This window comes from Tupaia chinensis, unplaced genomic scaffold (genome assembly GCF_000334495.1).
Source record: "Tupaia chinensis unplaced genomic scaffold, TupChi_1.0 Scaffold145805_1, whole genome shotgun sequence".
Lineage (NCBI taxonomy): Eukaryota > Metazoa > Chordata > Mammalia > Scandentia > Tupaiidae > Tupaia > Tupaia belangeri.
Genome location: NW_006205663.1, coordinates 854,109 through 870,279, shown reverse-complemented (window position 1 = coordinate 870,279; position 16,171 = coordinate 854,109). Strand labels below are relative to the sequence as shown.

Here is a 16,171-nt window from a genome sequence, read left to right as displayed (position 1 = left end):
GATTTGATTATTACAGATTGTATACATGTGTAGAAAAATCACACTGTACCCCATATATATATATATATATATTACTATGTGAATGAAAAACAATAAAGAATAAAAAAATATGTAATTTTAAGTCATTTTTAGTAAATCCAAAAATCTGAATTTCTTCAGGGACAGTTTCCCTTACCAGCTTTTATCCCTGTGTATGGGCTATACAATGTAGCCTGTTTGTGTTTCATCAGTTATTGAAGAAAGCTTGACAATTTAAATAATGTATTGTGGCACTCTGGGATCAGTTTTCCCTCCCGAACACCAGGTTCTTTCATTATTGCTTTTTGTTGTTGTTATTCTTGTTGTTTCTACAGTGATTTTATCTTAATCTGTAAAAACTATATCTGACTATATAAGAACACTGAAGTTCTATTTGATTAGTTTGGTGTTCAACAAATGACTGATAGAGATTTTTAAAAATATCTAAGGCCTACAAGTCCCCTAGGCTTTGTAGAATATCTCTTTAAGTGCATGCACTGGGACATGCCTTTAATGTTCAAGAAGACAGTTTATATTTCTAGCTTTCACTTTCTGCTTGTGCAGAGATGCTGAATGGTACAGAATTGATAGCTTTATACTTTCTCAGGTATTTCCCAAGTGTATGCAAAGTTCTGGGCATGTGCAGAGCCCTAGGTATATGTCTGGCCTCTTAGATTCCCAGGAATCTCTCACTCTCAGTGCTTTTTTTTCTTTTTCTTTTTCTTTCTTTCTTCTTTCTTTCTTTTCTTCCTTTCTTCCTTTCTCTTTCTTCCTTTCTCTTTCTTTTTTTTTCTTTTTTCTCTTTCTTTCTTTCTTTCTTTATTTAATTCCTTTTTTCTTTCTTTCTCCTTCTTTCTTTCTCTCTCTTTTTCTTTCTTTTTTAATAGATTTTTGCTATAGAGCACATGTGCTTACCAGAGACCCACAGAGAGAGAAAGCAAGAAATCACCCAAGGCGGGGCGGTAGCCACATCCCAATCCCTTCTCTTCCATTCTGCTCTCAGTTTTGGGCACAGCAGAGTTTCAATCCACTGGGTCTGGGACAACAGTCAGCCATTTGGGAGTCCAGCATATTAACCACTATGCCACCTGCTGGCCTTCTCAGTGCCTTCAAACCCCTCTATTGCTATCTCGCTCTCCCCTTTTTCAGGGCAGGGTTTTGGGGACTTCAAAATTTTTTTTTTTTTTTCCTAATTTCAGTAGTGTGGTGATCTAGGTTTTCACCATGCTTATGGGACTATTGATTTTCAAAGATCTGGGCAGAAAGAGGATAACAATAGAACAATTTACCACTAAACTCACTATCTTACCAAGATTCAATTTTTTCTTGAATAAATGCTCCTTGGATTGAAGTAAGACTTTTGTTAACTTTCTGAGTATTGGAAAAGGTCAGTTTTACCAAATTTCCTGCTATTGTTCTCAGTTTTTAGGAAGGAGTGGATTTTCAGATGTATTTACTTTGTAATTCCTAGATGTGTTGATCTTAGAAGAATATCTTTTATTTCCTGGGTCAAAAATAATTTGTCCAAATAAATAAAAATGCATAAATCAAAAGAAAAAAGCTTTAAAAATTTCTACATTAAAATTTAAAAATCTTGGACCATTAAGTTATGTCCACTTGTGAAGGTGGTGGACTCCCACATGGCTGACTTGACTCCAGTCCTAGACCTGGTGACTTGAGAAGAGATTACAGCATGGCTGTATTTCCTGAGGAAAAATTTCTCACTTTCTCTTTACTTTTCCTTTCTCTCTCAGACGAGCTCAAGTGCCCTATGGCAAAAACTTAAAATAAATAATATCATGGGTATGACAATAAACATTAACAAACTTAAAATACCATCCACAAATTCAGAAAAGTGGGATACATAATATAGAGTAAATTAATATCCAAAATATGTAAATAACAAAAATTAAGAGAAAAAGACAAACAATCCAAAGGGGGTAAAATGAACAGAATACATAAAGAGACAGGTTATAAAAGTAGAATCCAAAATGGCCATCCACCAATGGGGCTGTAAATATACCTTCAACCTCACTATGGAGCCTTTCATTTTAAACAGCAGATTAGAAACTCTAAGTAATTTAAACAAACCTAAAATAAATCTAACTGAAAGTTATTGTATGGCTCATAGACTCAATTCCGGATAAGGACGCAGATGGAAACAAAGTGAGTATACCATCAGCCAGGTTCCACCACAAGAATAGTTTGCACAGGACATCGTAAATGAAAGAAACACTGTATACACCCAGATCCTACCTTTAAACCATCTTGGTTCTCTACAAATTTGAAATGAGTTTAGAAAATAAAATGCTCTTTTCCCTGAATGACAAGTGGCTGCTGTCAGTGTCACCATGGAAATTCACATTAAAACAACAATTTGGGTTTCATTCATCAAACTTTCATAAATGAAAAGTCTAACAATACTAAGGAGGTAGTTGAGATTTAGACTAACATATAGTCTCTGGTTGGAGTGAAAATTGGTGAAATAACTTTATTTAAAAATTTGTGTGTGTGTGTGTGTGTTTCTTATATATTTTACTCTTCCCTCACCTTGATTCCCTCCCTCTTACCCTCCACCATTCCACACATTGGTGTCATCAAATAAGTTGAAAGTATGCAACTTACAGGTTATATCTTACAGGTGTATATCTTAGATAAAATTCTGCTTACAGGTGTATATCTTAGATAAAATTGCATTGCACATCAAGTGACCTGTACGGAATACACAGTGTAAAAGTAAAGATTTTTGGAAAAAACATGAATAAAACTTTTTAATTGAATTGATGAATTATCCAAGTTAAAATGAACGAACTTGATCTAAACATGTCAACCAAGTTAGTAATCAAAAGAAACTTTTTTTTATAAAAAAGCAAGTTGCAGAATCAAGTAACCGTATTTGTGTCAGAGTGTATATGAATTCACTGTCCTGTTCTATGAATCTATATGTCTATCTTTAAGCAAGATCATACTGTCTTGATTATCATGTGTGTGTCCGTGCTTAAGTTTATCTGCTGCTTAGAAGAAATTATATGTACAAAATAATACAAACAGTGTGATACTATATATATAGTTTTGTTCTCAAAGCATAGTAGGTAGGACTAAGAACAATCATTTGCCACCAGAAAAGCCAAACTTTGATCCAGAGTTTTTTCCAAATAGAAGGCTTTATTTTGGTTGAAATCATCCCCAAAATATCTAGGTATGCTCCATAAGCCAATCCTCTCAATGTGTTTTGTGATGAACTTTTACAGAGAAATACTTCCTGTTTTAGTCTTCAATTTAGTCTGCATAGGTGAATGAAGAATTGAAATCTGGGAACCAGCAGTTAGTGTAATGGCTATGTCGCTGGACTCCCACGTAGTCGACCGTGGTTCGTGTCCCGGACCCGGTGGCTTAAAAAGTCACGCTGGGCGCGTGTGCGTGCGTGCCCAAGATCCCGAGAGGAGAATGGAGGAGAAGGGATTGCGGCGTGACCATCCCCCCTGGGGGGTGATTTCTCGCTTTCTGTCTCTATGTCTCTCTCTGTCTGTCTGGCGAGCTCATGCGCCCTACAAGTGAAAATCTCTCAAAAAAAAAAAAAAAAAAGAATTGAAATCTGTGCAGCTTTGATTGCTCAACTCAAGCAGCAGTCCCATTGGGCCACTATTAAAAAATGGTACTGTTCTAATTGGTCACTGGGCTACAGCCAGCATCCACATTCCCTCTCTGCAGTGGGAGTAAAAAAACTTAGGTCACTCAACCTTCCCAGTACATTCCCCTAATGCTTGCCATTTATACTGGTTTATCTGCTTTGTTTTTGCTTTACTTTGTTTGCTCTAGAGCCTGTGTGTACACTGAAAAGACATAGAGCGAGAAAAAGAAAGTGAGAAAGCACCCCTCCAAGAGGGATAGCCATGCCACAAATTTTTCTCCATTCTTTTCTTAGGATTTTGGGCATGCACTTGTGCCCTGTGTGCCTTTCAAGCCATCAGATCTGGGACTCAAACCTTGCAATCTGCCTGCTGTGTGGGATCCAGTCGCCCCAAGCATCACACCATCTGGCTAGCTTGACAGTTTTAAGAAATATACAAAGCAACATTGTATTGTTTATGGATACATGTATTAAATAAAAGTAATGAAAATTGGTAGATTTGATCATTAATATTTTGTATCAACTCTATTTGGTATACAATTATTCTGGGTGTTTCTGTGAGTGTGAGTGTATTTTGGATATGATTGACATTTAGCTTGGTAGAATGAATAAAGCAGATTGCCCTTCCTAAGGTCATTGGGCCTTGTCCAATCAGTAGAAAGGCCTGAATAGAACACAAAGGCTGGCACTCTCTTAAGTAAGAGATAATCTTTCCTGTCTGATAACTTTCTGGTAAGGACATCAGTTTTTTATTTTTCCTGCCTTCAGACTCAACTTGGATCCAGAGACTGCTGATGTTTGAACTGGAACCACATCACGAGTTCTTCCGGGTCTCGAACTCCTCTCCTTGTTTTGGAGATCTTGGGTCTTGCCGGGCTCCACAATGTCACGAACCAATTCCTTATCATATTTTTTATTTTGTTTTGTTCCTCAGTCTCTCTCTCACTTTTCTTTTTTTTTTTACCTGTTTTCTCTCTCCTTTATGCTATCTAGCTTGTTATCTAGCTCTCCTCCTACCTATATATAGCTGTCTAGAGATATAGTTATAATCTATCTTTACTAGTTCTTTTTCTCTGGAGAATTCTGGCTAGTCCATTCAGTTATATGCAACAATCATGAAAGAAGATGCTTCTAGAAATGTAGGGAGGTGCACAGGATTACTGGAGAACAGAAAAGCTGAAACTTTACTTATTATTATTATTATTTTTTTGTTATTGCCAGAGTATTCTGTGCGCTCACCAGAGGGATAGAGAGATTGACAGAAAGAGAGAGAGAGAGAGAGAGAGAGAGAAAACATCCAATGGGGCATGATCACACCAAAATCTTTTATCCTCCATTCCTCCTTCCCGTCAGAATCTTGGGCATTGACATACATACTCCTTGCATATTTTTCAGGCTGCAACTAGAATTTGAACCACAATTGGCCATCTACAGCCCATTCCTTTAACTAATGTACTATGGGTGTGCCCTAATCTAAGAAAATGAAGCAAATATAACAAAATACTGGGGTCAGCAAGTGGCATGGTATTTGGGCCAATGGACTCCCACATGGTTGACCCTAGTTTGAATCCTGGACAGGGCAGCTTGTTGTCTCACTTTCCCTGTCTGTCTATCTGTCTGTCTCTCTCTCCCTTTGGCGAGTGTGTGTGCCCTGTAGCAAATTTTAAAAAGCAATAAAAATAATGATAAATAGGGACCAGCAGTTAGCGTAATGGCTATGTCGCTGGACTCCCATGTAGTCGACCGCAATTTGAGTCCCGGACCCGGCGGCTTAAACTCACGCCGGGTGCGTGTGTGTGTGTGCCCAAGATCCCAGAGGAGAATGGAGGAGAAGGTATTGCAGTGTGACCATGCCTCCTGGGGGGTGATTTCTCACTTTCTGTCTCTCTGTCTCTGTCTGTCTGGCGAGTACATGTGCCCTATAGCAAAAACGTCTCCAAAAAAAAAAAAAAGATAAATAAAATTAAATAAATAATTCTTTAAAAACTATTAAGACTTTAATTATGCAAAAATTTATTCTGTAATTTTGTATTTTGAAGTTTTTCCTAGAAAACTTCATAGTACATAATATTTTCATTGATATTCAGATATTAATGTTTATCTTTTTCCATTGTAATTTTTATATAACCTGTGAGTTATTTAGCAGTAACTTGGAATTTTAAAAATCTTTAAATATTAGCTTCAAATTTACATCATGGTTAGTGACCGTGGAGTATATGCCACTTATTAGAATTCTGTTAAGGCTTTCATGTATTCAAATCCGTAAATCTTCCTTATGTACCTGAAGATAATTTCTGTTCCCCATGTGTTGATTGTTTGATAAAGCTTATTATTGTTCTTATTCTAATGTTCTACTTGTTTACAAACTCTCAGTCTGTGTAATCTATACATTTCTAATGAAAATGTGATAGCAACACCTACTTTTTAATTTGTACATATATTATTTAATTTGTTTAAATTTACAGATAAAATTGAGTATTTTTAAATAATCATTTTATCTAACTTTATTTATTCTTTATTTATTTATTTATTTATTTTATTTTGACCAGAGAGGAACAGAGTGAGAGAGAGAGAGAAAGTGAGAAAGCAAGCTGCCAAGTCCAGACTTGAACCGTGGTCAGCCCTATGGGAGTCCAGTGTCCTTAAACACCATGCCACCTGCTGACACCAAAATTGCATATTTTATCATGTACAACATGAAAAATTGAAGTGTGTATAAATTGTGGAATGATCAAGTATAGCTGATCAATACATGTATTGCTTTACACAGTTAGCACTTTGTTATATGTGAGAGTATATAACATCCATTTTCCTGATATTTTTCAAGACTACAGTAACAATATTATCATAAACTATAGTCACTTTTCTATACACCTATTTTTAAATAATTTCTGTGTGAGATCATTCATGGACCCAGATTCATTCTATCCTATTTCTCCCCCAACATAGGATGTCTTCCTTACCCACAGGTCAAGAAGCCACTGCTCTAACGGAGGACTGTCAAATGTTTTCCGTATATTTGTCCTTCAGCTAGAGTCAAATTCTGGGGAGAGAGCATCTAATTGCATAGTATGTGCTCATCCTTTTTTTATTTCCAATTTTGTTTTATTTTATAATTTATTATTTACACTTGGGTCCAGCAGGTAGCATGATGGTTAACCTCACTGGACTCTCACATGGCCAACCATGGTTCAAGTCCCGGACCAGGTGGCTTGCTTTCTCACTTTCTCTCTCTCTCTTTCTTTCTGGTCAAATTAAAATAATAATAATGACAATGAATAAAATTTTTAAAACATTTATTATCAAATCTTATTGTTGCACATATTTATGACATACAATATGGTTTTTCATAGCATGCAAGCAATGTGTGATAATAAAATCAAGAATATTACTATATATCTTGTTTCCAACAACGAACTTTGCATTCTTGTGTCTGTTTAATGCCTTTTCCCTGAGCTCCTCCCATCCATCCTCCACTTCATATAGTCTCTGGTACCTATACTTATTCTCCCTACTATTCTGCCTTTGAATCTTTCTATTTCTGCCACAGAGTGCAGACATTTAGTATATATTGAGCAAGGGGTGGAAATGTCAGTGAATGTTGATTACTTTCCCACCAGATTGTCTCAAATGGAGAAAAGATAATTGACCAAAATAAAATTTAAGTGCTCCTAGGAAGAATGAATGGATACTAAATAATCAAAACGTAGAAAATGTCCATTACAAGTACAAACAAAATTTATTAACCCAGAAAGAATAATTTGTTAGGGCTACTACTATTCATCAAGAATCATGCTCTATACTACAAACACAAAAATGAGTGAAGTGTTATCTCTTTCTCCATAAAATTCATAATCAAATGACAAAGCTCAGGGTTCTATAATACAAGAATTTCTAGAAAGATATATAACATATAATGTGAATAAATTTGTTTAGAACAATATCTGAGACAAAGTAACTTCTCTAACCATATTATAAAGTCTACAGAGAAAAAACACTCTGAGTTAAGTAATCCAGTTGACTCATTCCTTGAGCATTTTTTTTCTCTTTGAAGCATAGTTTTGGTTTTGTTTTGTGTTTTAAAGAATTATTTATTTTTTACTTATTTATTTATTTTAATTTGACCAGAGAAAGTGAGAGAGGGAAAGTGGGAAAGCAAGCCACCAGGTTCAGGACTTGAATCGTGGTCGGCATGTGGGAGTGTCCAGCACCTTAAACATACCAATTGCTGGTCCCTGAAGCATAGTTTTTTAACATATTTATAAAAAATACAAACACACTATACATTGGCAGCAGTAATTATTTTCCCTTTTATTTCTATTATTTTGAAATAAGTTGAGTCACAAGAAATTGCAAAACTAGTAGAGAGCCTCTGTGTTCTTTACTCAGTTGGAATATTGCTTTAGTGACCAATCACACTAAACTACCTTCCCTTTTAGAATAAAATAAGGGCTGAACAATAAATATAACCAATATAATGATACAGATACCTGTGTACTCACTGACTCCCTCGCCAATCCACTTATATAAAGAAGCAGGTGTAACTGAGAGAATAATGACCCCATAAATTCTGACCTTGGGGAACCGCTATGTGGCAATAGTTCATAAATCCTTCTACTGCTGGAAATGTAGTGATCAAAATTAGTGTTTAGTGACTTCCCCACTTCAACCTTCTCTAAGAATTTGATCTGGAATAAGGCAAATAAAGGTGATAATCCGAAAGCTTTTCTGGATCTTAAGTAGCCAGAAGATAGACTATAGGGTTAGATGGTTCTATTGTTTGGAATGGACATGGTAATGAAGTTCATTTCCTTTCGGTAGATTTCTGGGAATTAGATGCATGAACATAATAGAAGCTATAAAATGAATATAGGGAGAAGGAACACCATATTGACATCATAACAATATAAATATCAAATTATAGTGTGTGTGTATATATATATAAAATCATCATGATGTAAAATGCTTTCACTCTGTACTATGGACAGAGTATATGTCATTTTTTCTTAACATGAACCTAGATGCTGTTGCCTCTGAGAATTATAATCTTTCCTTAGAAAGTATGACTGTGTTTGAGAAAGGAAAGAAGGAAATAATAGTTAAACTTTTGATGGTTATAAAATGTAAGATCAGAGGAAATAGTATGTTCACGTCCCATTCAGGTATATACAAGTGACTAGATCTCGAAGGGCCAAGGCCCATCTGTGACTGTTCTGCTGAAGAGTTCACATTACTTACCTTAATATTTAGTCTACTTCATCCATGAATAAACATAACCAGATTTATAAAAATGCACTGCTCCATGCCATTGTTTCTGGGGACTACACTTGATGGTAAGGGTAGGTGGGGATGGATTCTGAAGAAAGCCCAAATCTGTAGTTAAAGAGTGGGATTTTGGGAACCAGCAGATAGCGTAATGGCTATGTCGCTGGACTCCCACGTAGTCGACCGTGGTTCATGTCCCGGACCCGGTGGCTTAAAACTCACGCTGGGCGTGTGTGCGTGCGTGCCCAAGATCCCGAGAGGAGAATGGAGGAGAAGGGAATGCGGCGTGACCATCCCCACTGGGGGGTGATTTCTCCCTTTCTGTCTCTATGTCTCTCTCTGTCTGTCTGGCGAGCGCACGCGCCCTATAGCGAAAACCTCTCAAAAAAAAAAAAAGAGTGGGATTTTGCAGTGGTTTAAGGGATAGTCAAACTGTTATGGTGGACATTTTAAGAAGGTTCTTTTAGAAGGGCATAGAAATATTAGATTTTGAAGCAGGAGTACAAGGGTAAGAGCCGTGAGGTCCACGAATGAAAATTAGATGAAGGGCTTAAGATAATTTTCCTTGAATAATTAACATGCACTCTTACATTTTATTTCCAATATTGTGATTTCCTTTTGTTATTTGTAGTATTTTATTACTATCTATTGTAGTATATTTTAAATTCTTAGCACTACTATGCCACGCAGATGTAATACAGTTAAAGGAGACTGTTTCCACATCCCAATCTCTATATATGCAAATGCATTAGAAGAATCACATCAAGGAATAAATAGCCCCAGAATTCCAGGCTGTGTTCTGCACAAAGGCAAAAGTGGTTCTAAGTGAAGGTAAAAAAAAATAAGGAATAATATTGTATATTTGAGAATATACCAGATGAATTTTATCCTTTGCAGAGATTGAGAAAGGGGATTGAGTTTGTATTCATTACCATATCTAGTCCTTTATAGTCATGCACTTTTCCAAGTAAACTTAGCTTCATTAGAACAGGGGCTTTTCCAGTGAAACACTTTTTTTGCTCTTTAAAGTTTCTCACAGTCAGGAATAAAATGGTCTGTCTTATGAAAATTAGTGTAAGTAGCCCCACAGTAATCATCCATATAGTGGCTGGCTTCATATTAGGCCAAGAGCTGGGGCCCAATGTATAAGGCAGGGTCCAAGGATGCCTACTTTGCTCAAGACTGCGTTTTTTCTGAGTTTCTAGTTATGAGCTCAAAGAACTAAATACATATTTTGGTAACATTCATTTTGAGTATGTACTAAATGATATTCAAGTGGCTAGCTGTTTACCACCAATGGATTCCTTTTTCCTTGAAGAACAAGGGCCTTCCATCTTACCATTTTGGTACCCAACAGGATCCATTCTTTTCAGCACTTTTTGACTGTTATTAATGCATTGTGCATTGCTACTTAGAGTCAAACCAAGATTAATAAGAACCTAATAAGTTAGAGATTGCATTTATTTCAGTTTTTTTCCTATGATCTATATTTTTGAGAAAGAAGAAAGCTATAAGAGAATAAGTCAGTATCAGAGTTTTATGTTTTGTTTCTTTTATAGCCTTCTCACCTAGATAGATACAATTCAAATTTGTGAATCTCCTGCATCTAAAAAGGAAAACCTTATGAGCAGAGTATGTAATTGCCTACATAATACAGGCTAGTACCAATCATGTTGCCATTATATTCCATCCCTTTAGGCTGTTTCTCCTCTTTCATTACTCTTCTTTTAAAAACACCAGTAACACTGTGAGGAGATGTGCTTTAAAATGGTTATTTTCTAACACTCTAATTATTAGCTATGAACTAAATTGTCATACAGGTGACAACAAAAGTTGGATAGGAAATAGGCAACTGAGGAAAAAGAAGAACATGCCAAAATGAGAAGATGCTGGTGGGGGTCGTGAGTGTAGGAAAATAGCAAAAGACACACTTGGCTTCCTTCAGAGTTTTGTTGGCAGCCAGGCCCCGTTTATATCAGCAAGAACTAGTGTTAACAAGGATAAGCCTAAGGCAACTGAACAATCACAACCCATTAATGAAAATTTTCAATTCCATTGACTAGGTTGTGATTACTAAAATAAAAGAATGGACACACCACTTTTAGAAAGCCAAATCACCAGAGGTAGTATTATTCAAAATGAAGCTAAAGTGATATTGCCATTGGATTAAGGGGTGGGCATATGATCTTTTAAGGATTCTCCCTTCCCATCTATCTCAATTAAATGTATAGAATCAGTTTTCAAATATTAACCAATTAATAAGTTTACACAAAAGATACTTTAACGGGTCCAGTGAAATGCACACTCAATACCAAGTTATCATTTTTGTGCTCACTTTGAAACATCATCATAAATGAGTCCCCGAGAAAAAAATTATTCACCACACAGAGATTATGTATTACCCTATCCTTTATACTATTCTCCCACCCATCATTTCATTTGAGATTCATATGTCATTATTTTCTACTTTTCAAAAGATGATACTGAGATACAGAAAAATAGTAACTTGTTCAAGCTCACTCAGTTAGTAGGTCTATAAGACCAGAGTCCAAACCTCAAATGTTCTAATTCTAACCTCATTCTATTTTACCGCACTTTGCTTTTTTCTGTTAATTATGAAAGTTGATCTAAAGAAGAAACTTCATTTGGAGGGAACAAATATACTTTTTTCTAAATTGGACTAGAGAAATTGTGCAATTATCTGAGTGAAATGACACCCTATGAAACCTGCTTGCAAGGTTTCTAACTCACTTGAACCTGTTTTGTTTTGAAAAAGAAAGAGCTAAACAATGAACTGTGGGACTGAAAAGCAAGTGGAAAACAGCATTCATGCTAATTAGTTCCCTATCTTTAACTTTATCATAAAGGCTAAGTTTAACATGGACCCCTGTCCTTGATTTCCATTGTCAGCTTGTGAAAATATTGCCTGTCCTATTAGAAATCAAGCCTCTTAGATTTACACTTAATTATGAAAGTCAAGCAGACTTTCATTTACAGACAGCTACTGATGCTTCTAATGAAGTCAGGTGATTTTAGTTCAAATAAACAAATGATTATGGTTGACAGCAAAAGTGTAAACAAGGTCCTAATTAAATTAATGAATATGCTAACTCTTGTGGTTATCCCCTAGGACACAACCACTTGTATTTAGTTATCAGGATTCTCACACAACAGGTGAAAAAAATAAATGTTCATGATCAGGAAGTCAAAGTCCATAGGCTAGAGAGTAGGTAAAAGAGCAGGAATCCCTGGAATTTCACCATTTTTTGTCTTCTACCTGTAGGTGAGATAGTTACATTTTTTTTAATCTATCTTTCTTTCTTTCTTTCTTTCTTTCTTTCTTTCTTTCTTTCTTTCTTTCCTTTCTTTCTTTCTTTCTTTCTTTCTTTTTTTTTTTTTAAGAGGTTTTTCACTATAGGGTGCGTGCGCTCGCCAGACAGACAGAGAGAGACATAGAGATAGAAAGTGAGAAATCACCCCCGCCAGAGGGGATGGCCACGCCACAATCCCTTCTCCTCCATTCTCCTCTTGGGATCTTGGGCATGCATACACACGTGCCCGGCATGAGTTTTAAGCCACCAGGTCTGGGACGCAAACTGCGGTCAGCTACGTGGGAGTCCAGCGACATAGCCGTTACGCTAACTGCTGGTCCCTCTTTTTAATCTTTCAAGCAAATTGACCAAAACCAGTGTGTTTTAATGACTTCTTTTCAGGCCTTTATTATACTTACCCTATGACATTGGGAAAAGAGCATATTACATGCCACTATTCTTATAACTCTTGTAAAACTGCTAGGCTTTAAGCAAAATAAAAAATCCTTTAAGCATACAAATAACAAAGGATATGTGACATAACAGAGTGAAAATTAAGATTGTCAGAATTTTCTTTAAAAGCAATGCTTTAAGACACAGGTAAATGGGATGATATATTTATGGTAGTCCAAAAAAGAAAATGTGAGCCAAAGTTTTGCTTCCTGATGTATCGACTTTAAAAGAGCAATAATTGGGAACCAGCAGTTAGCGTAATGGCTATGTCGCTGGACTTCCATGTAGCCAGATGCGGTTTGCGTCCCGGACCTGGTGGCTTAAAACTCACACCCGGCGCATGTGCGTGCGTGCCCAAGATCCCGAGAGGAGAATGGAGGAGAAGGGATTGCGGCGTAACCATACCCCCTGGGGGGTGATTTCTCGCTTTCTGTCTCTCTGTCTCTCTCTCTGTCTGTCTGGCGAGCGCATGCACCCTATAGCAAAAACCCCTCCAAAAAAAAAAATGTGCAATAATTGTCATCAACATGCAGAAACTCAAGAAATATTTTTCCCACTATAATTTCCTGAGAAATGTAGTGTATAATCTTGAAACTACCAAAACTACTAGAGAAACAGCAATATAAGGAATAGCAGTGGTAATTAAATATATAATAACCTGTGAAAGAGAGACTAAGTGAAGGTTAAAACAGAAAAAGCATGTATAAATGGCTACATGTTAAATCAATGTAGATATAACAGAATTGTAAAAAAATGTAGAGGAGATAGGGAAGGAGCATATATAAAATTTTCAGTTAGTAACTATTTTGGGGTGACAGTTTTAATACGTTATTCTGGGACTTTTTTATCTGTTATTGTATCAAATAATTGAGCATTTATGTGATAGTTGAATTCTAGCATACTCTGTGTTTTTAGAAGCAGGATTCTTCAAATAGGAAGAAGGAGACACAGATATAATACAGTAAAGGATAAATAAAACCCTGTACTACTGCACTAGAATTGAAAGCATTGCTATGAGCTCATAAATAATTATATACATATAAATATATGCAAAATTATTACCACAAAACTCAATAAATGTTACAAATAAGGATTTCTACTTTCGAGAGAGCCAGTTGTTACAAATTTTCTAGCATACCACCACTTACAATGCAAACCTTTGCTCTAAAGTTCTATTGGGGCATTAGGAAAGTCATGACACATAGAGAAAAAATCCATCATGACTTTCCTGATGACCCAACAGTTATAGAGTTATAACTTTACATACAATTTTTATATGAATTGAACTCAGGAGCAAAATTAAAGAAGCTCCTACTGGGCAGAGATGGGTCAATTTGAGCTTCGATATGAATAGTAATTAAAATAGCATGAAACCTATCAACTATGTTTAAATTCATTATTTTGTAATGATATTAATACATAATAATTAGTGACCTAAATAAGATGAGTTAAACAATACATTTTTTTTGGTAAATAAAGGAGAAGGCAAGAATGTATCGTACCTTTCCTATACAGATTTTAGCCCTATGTAACCAATTAGTATATGTGCAAAAGTGTCTCCTTTTTTTTTGGAGAGGTTTTCGCTATAGAGCGTGTGCGCTTGCCTGACAGACAGAGAGAGACAGAGAGAGGCAGACAGAAAGCGAGAAATCACCCTCCAGGGGGGATGGTCACACCACAATCCCTTCTCCTCCATTCTCCTCTCGGGATCTTGGGCACGCACGCACGCACGCATGCACACACGCCCGGTGTGAGTTTTTTTTTTAAGACACCGGGTCCCAGACGTGAACCACGGTCAACTATGTGGGAGTCCAGTGACATAGCCATTGCGCTAACTGCTGGTTCCCCAAAAGTGTCTCCTTTTGAAAGCATTCCAACTAACAATTGAAAGAGGAATGATAGACTATCAATGTATTACAAATGCAATGAATTAGTATATGCAGACATTGAGTATTAAGAGCTCCTAAAAACAAAAAGAGAGAGAGACCTTACATGTTTTCTGAGGAAAGAATACAATATGACCCTGACTTGATAAAATGATCGAATTCACATATTATCAAGTCTTTGGAAACATTTGCCAATTTTCATGAAATACCTAAGACAGAGAAATATACTAGATGGTAAAATGAGAACACAGCCAGCAAAATTCAGACTATGAAAGTCAATGTTAAAATGACTCAAATAGTACAACAGGTAAACTTTAAAGGAAATTTTCAAAAATGGAGAAGAAACTTGTAGAGAAAAAGAGACTTTTAAGTCTCTTAAGACATACAAGGTGAAAAATGGGAGTAATTAAATTATGATATCTAGGGATGCATAGTTGGGTGGTGACAAAACTGCAAAAAAGTTTGAGGAATTTTTTTACTTTTGTGGTTATTTGGGGAGAATGAGGGTTCTTTAGATGAGGCACGTGGAGGGGCTTCTGGGTAGCTTACAAAATTTTACTTTTTAACATGGACGTTGGTTATAAGGGTGTTTTCTTCAATATTTCATTAAATAACATTTGTGCATGTGTGTGCTCTATGTCTGTTTTATTTTACAGTGAGATTACTTTGATAATTATTATATTCTGGGGCCAGCAGATGATGTTGTGGTTAAAGTGCTAGATACCACATGACTGACTGAGCAGTTCAAGTCCCAGACCTGGCAGCTTGAAAAACACTCTGGGCGCATGTACATGTGTGCCGGAAATCCCTAGAGGCGAACGGAAGAGAAGAGATAGTGGTATGGCCATCCCTCCTTGGGCTTGATTTCTCACTTCTCTTTCTTTCTCTCTCTCTCTCTCTTTTTCTCTCTTGCAAGCAGACATGCCTTATGGCAATAAATAAGTAAATAATAGGTTCAGAATACATCTATGCTAAAAATCTGATCGATTTGAGATATTTGGAAATACATATGACATAATGACCAATCTCAAATCAAAAATGAATTAGCAACCACTGGAATCTAAAGAAGGGGTTTTGGTGGGATAGGTAACATGACTCTGTTCTCTGGCACAAGAGTTACACAGAGACCATAATGCAGAACACTTATTCTACGGTGCTCTTTGGATTTCTACCCAACAATGGGAAGGGAAGAGAACATAATCAGGAAGAAGAAGAGGTGTTGCGATGCAGTTTCAAGGAGGTCCTCAGCTGATTTCATAGGAATTTTAAATGGCTCTTCAGTGTCCTGCCACAATGGAAAATGGGACCTGGTTTTACTATCTCTTTCTACTAGGTGATAAATTGCTCTGGGGGACATAGATTGGGCATAGCCAAGACAATCCCAAAGAAGGCTTAAATATGAGACTGTCTGATCACAGAATTCCCGGAAACTGGGAGATAAGTTCTTCAACTGTAAAAGGCATATGGATTATACAGCAGTGCATCTACTATACATATTATTTCCTGCTTCTATCTGCATCCTTTCTTGTTTCTATGTATCTGTCCAAACTACACTATTCATTTTATGAACAGAACATTATAAATCTTTTCAGCATTCTTGTGATTTG

At 36.3% G+C, this 16,171-nt stretch overlaps 1 pseudogene; it reads left to right on the top strand.

Moving 5' to 3' along the window:
- Positions 1-15,816, top strand: part of LOC102477900 (elongation factor 1-alpha 1-like) — a 43,114-nt pseudogene extending 27,298 nt beyond the window's left edge.
- The last annotated feature ends 355 nt before the right edge of the window (positions 15,817-16,171 follow it).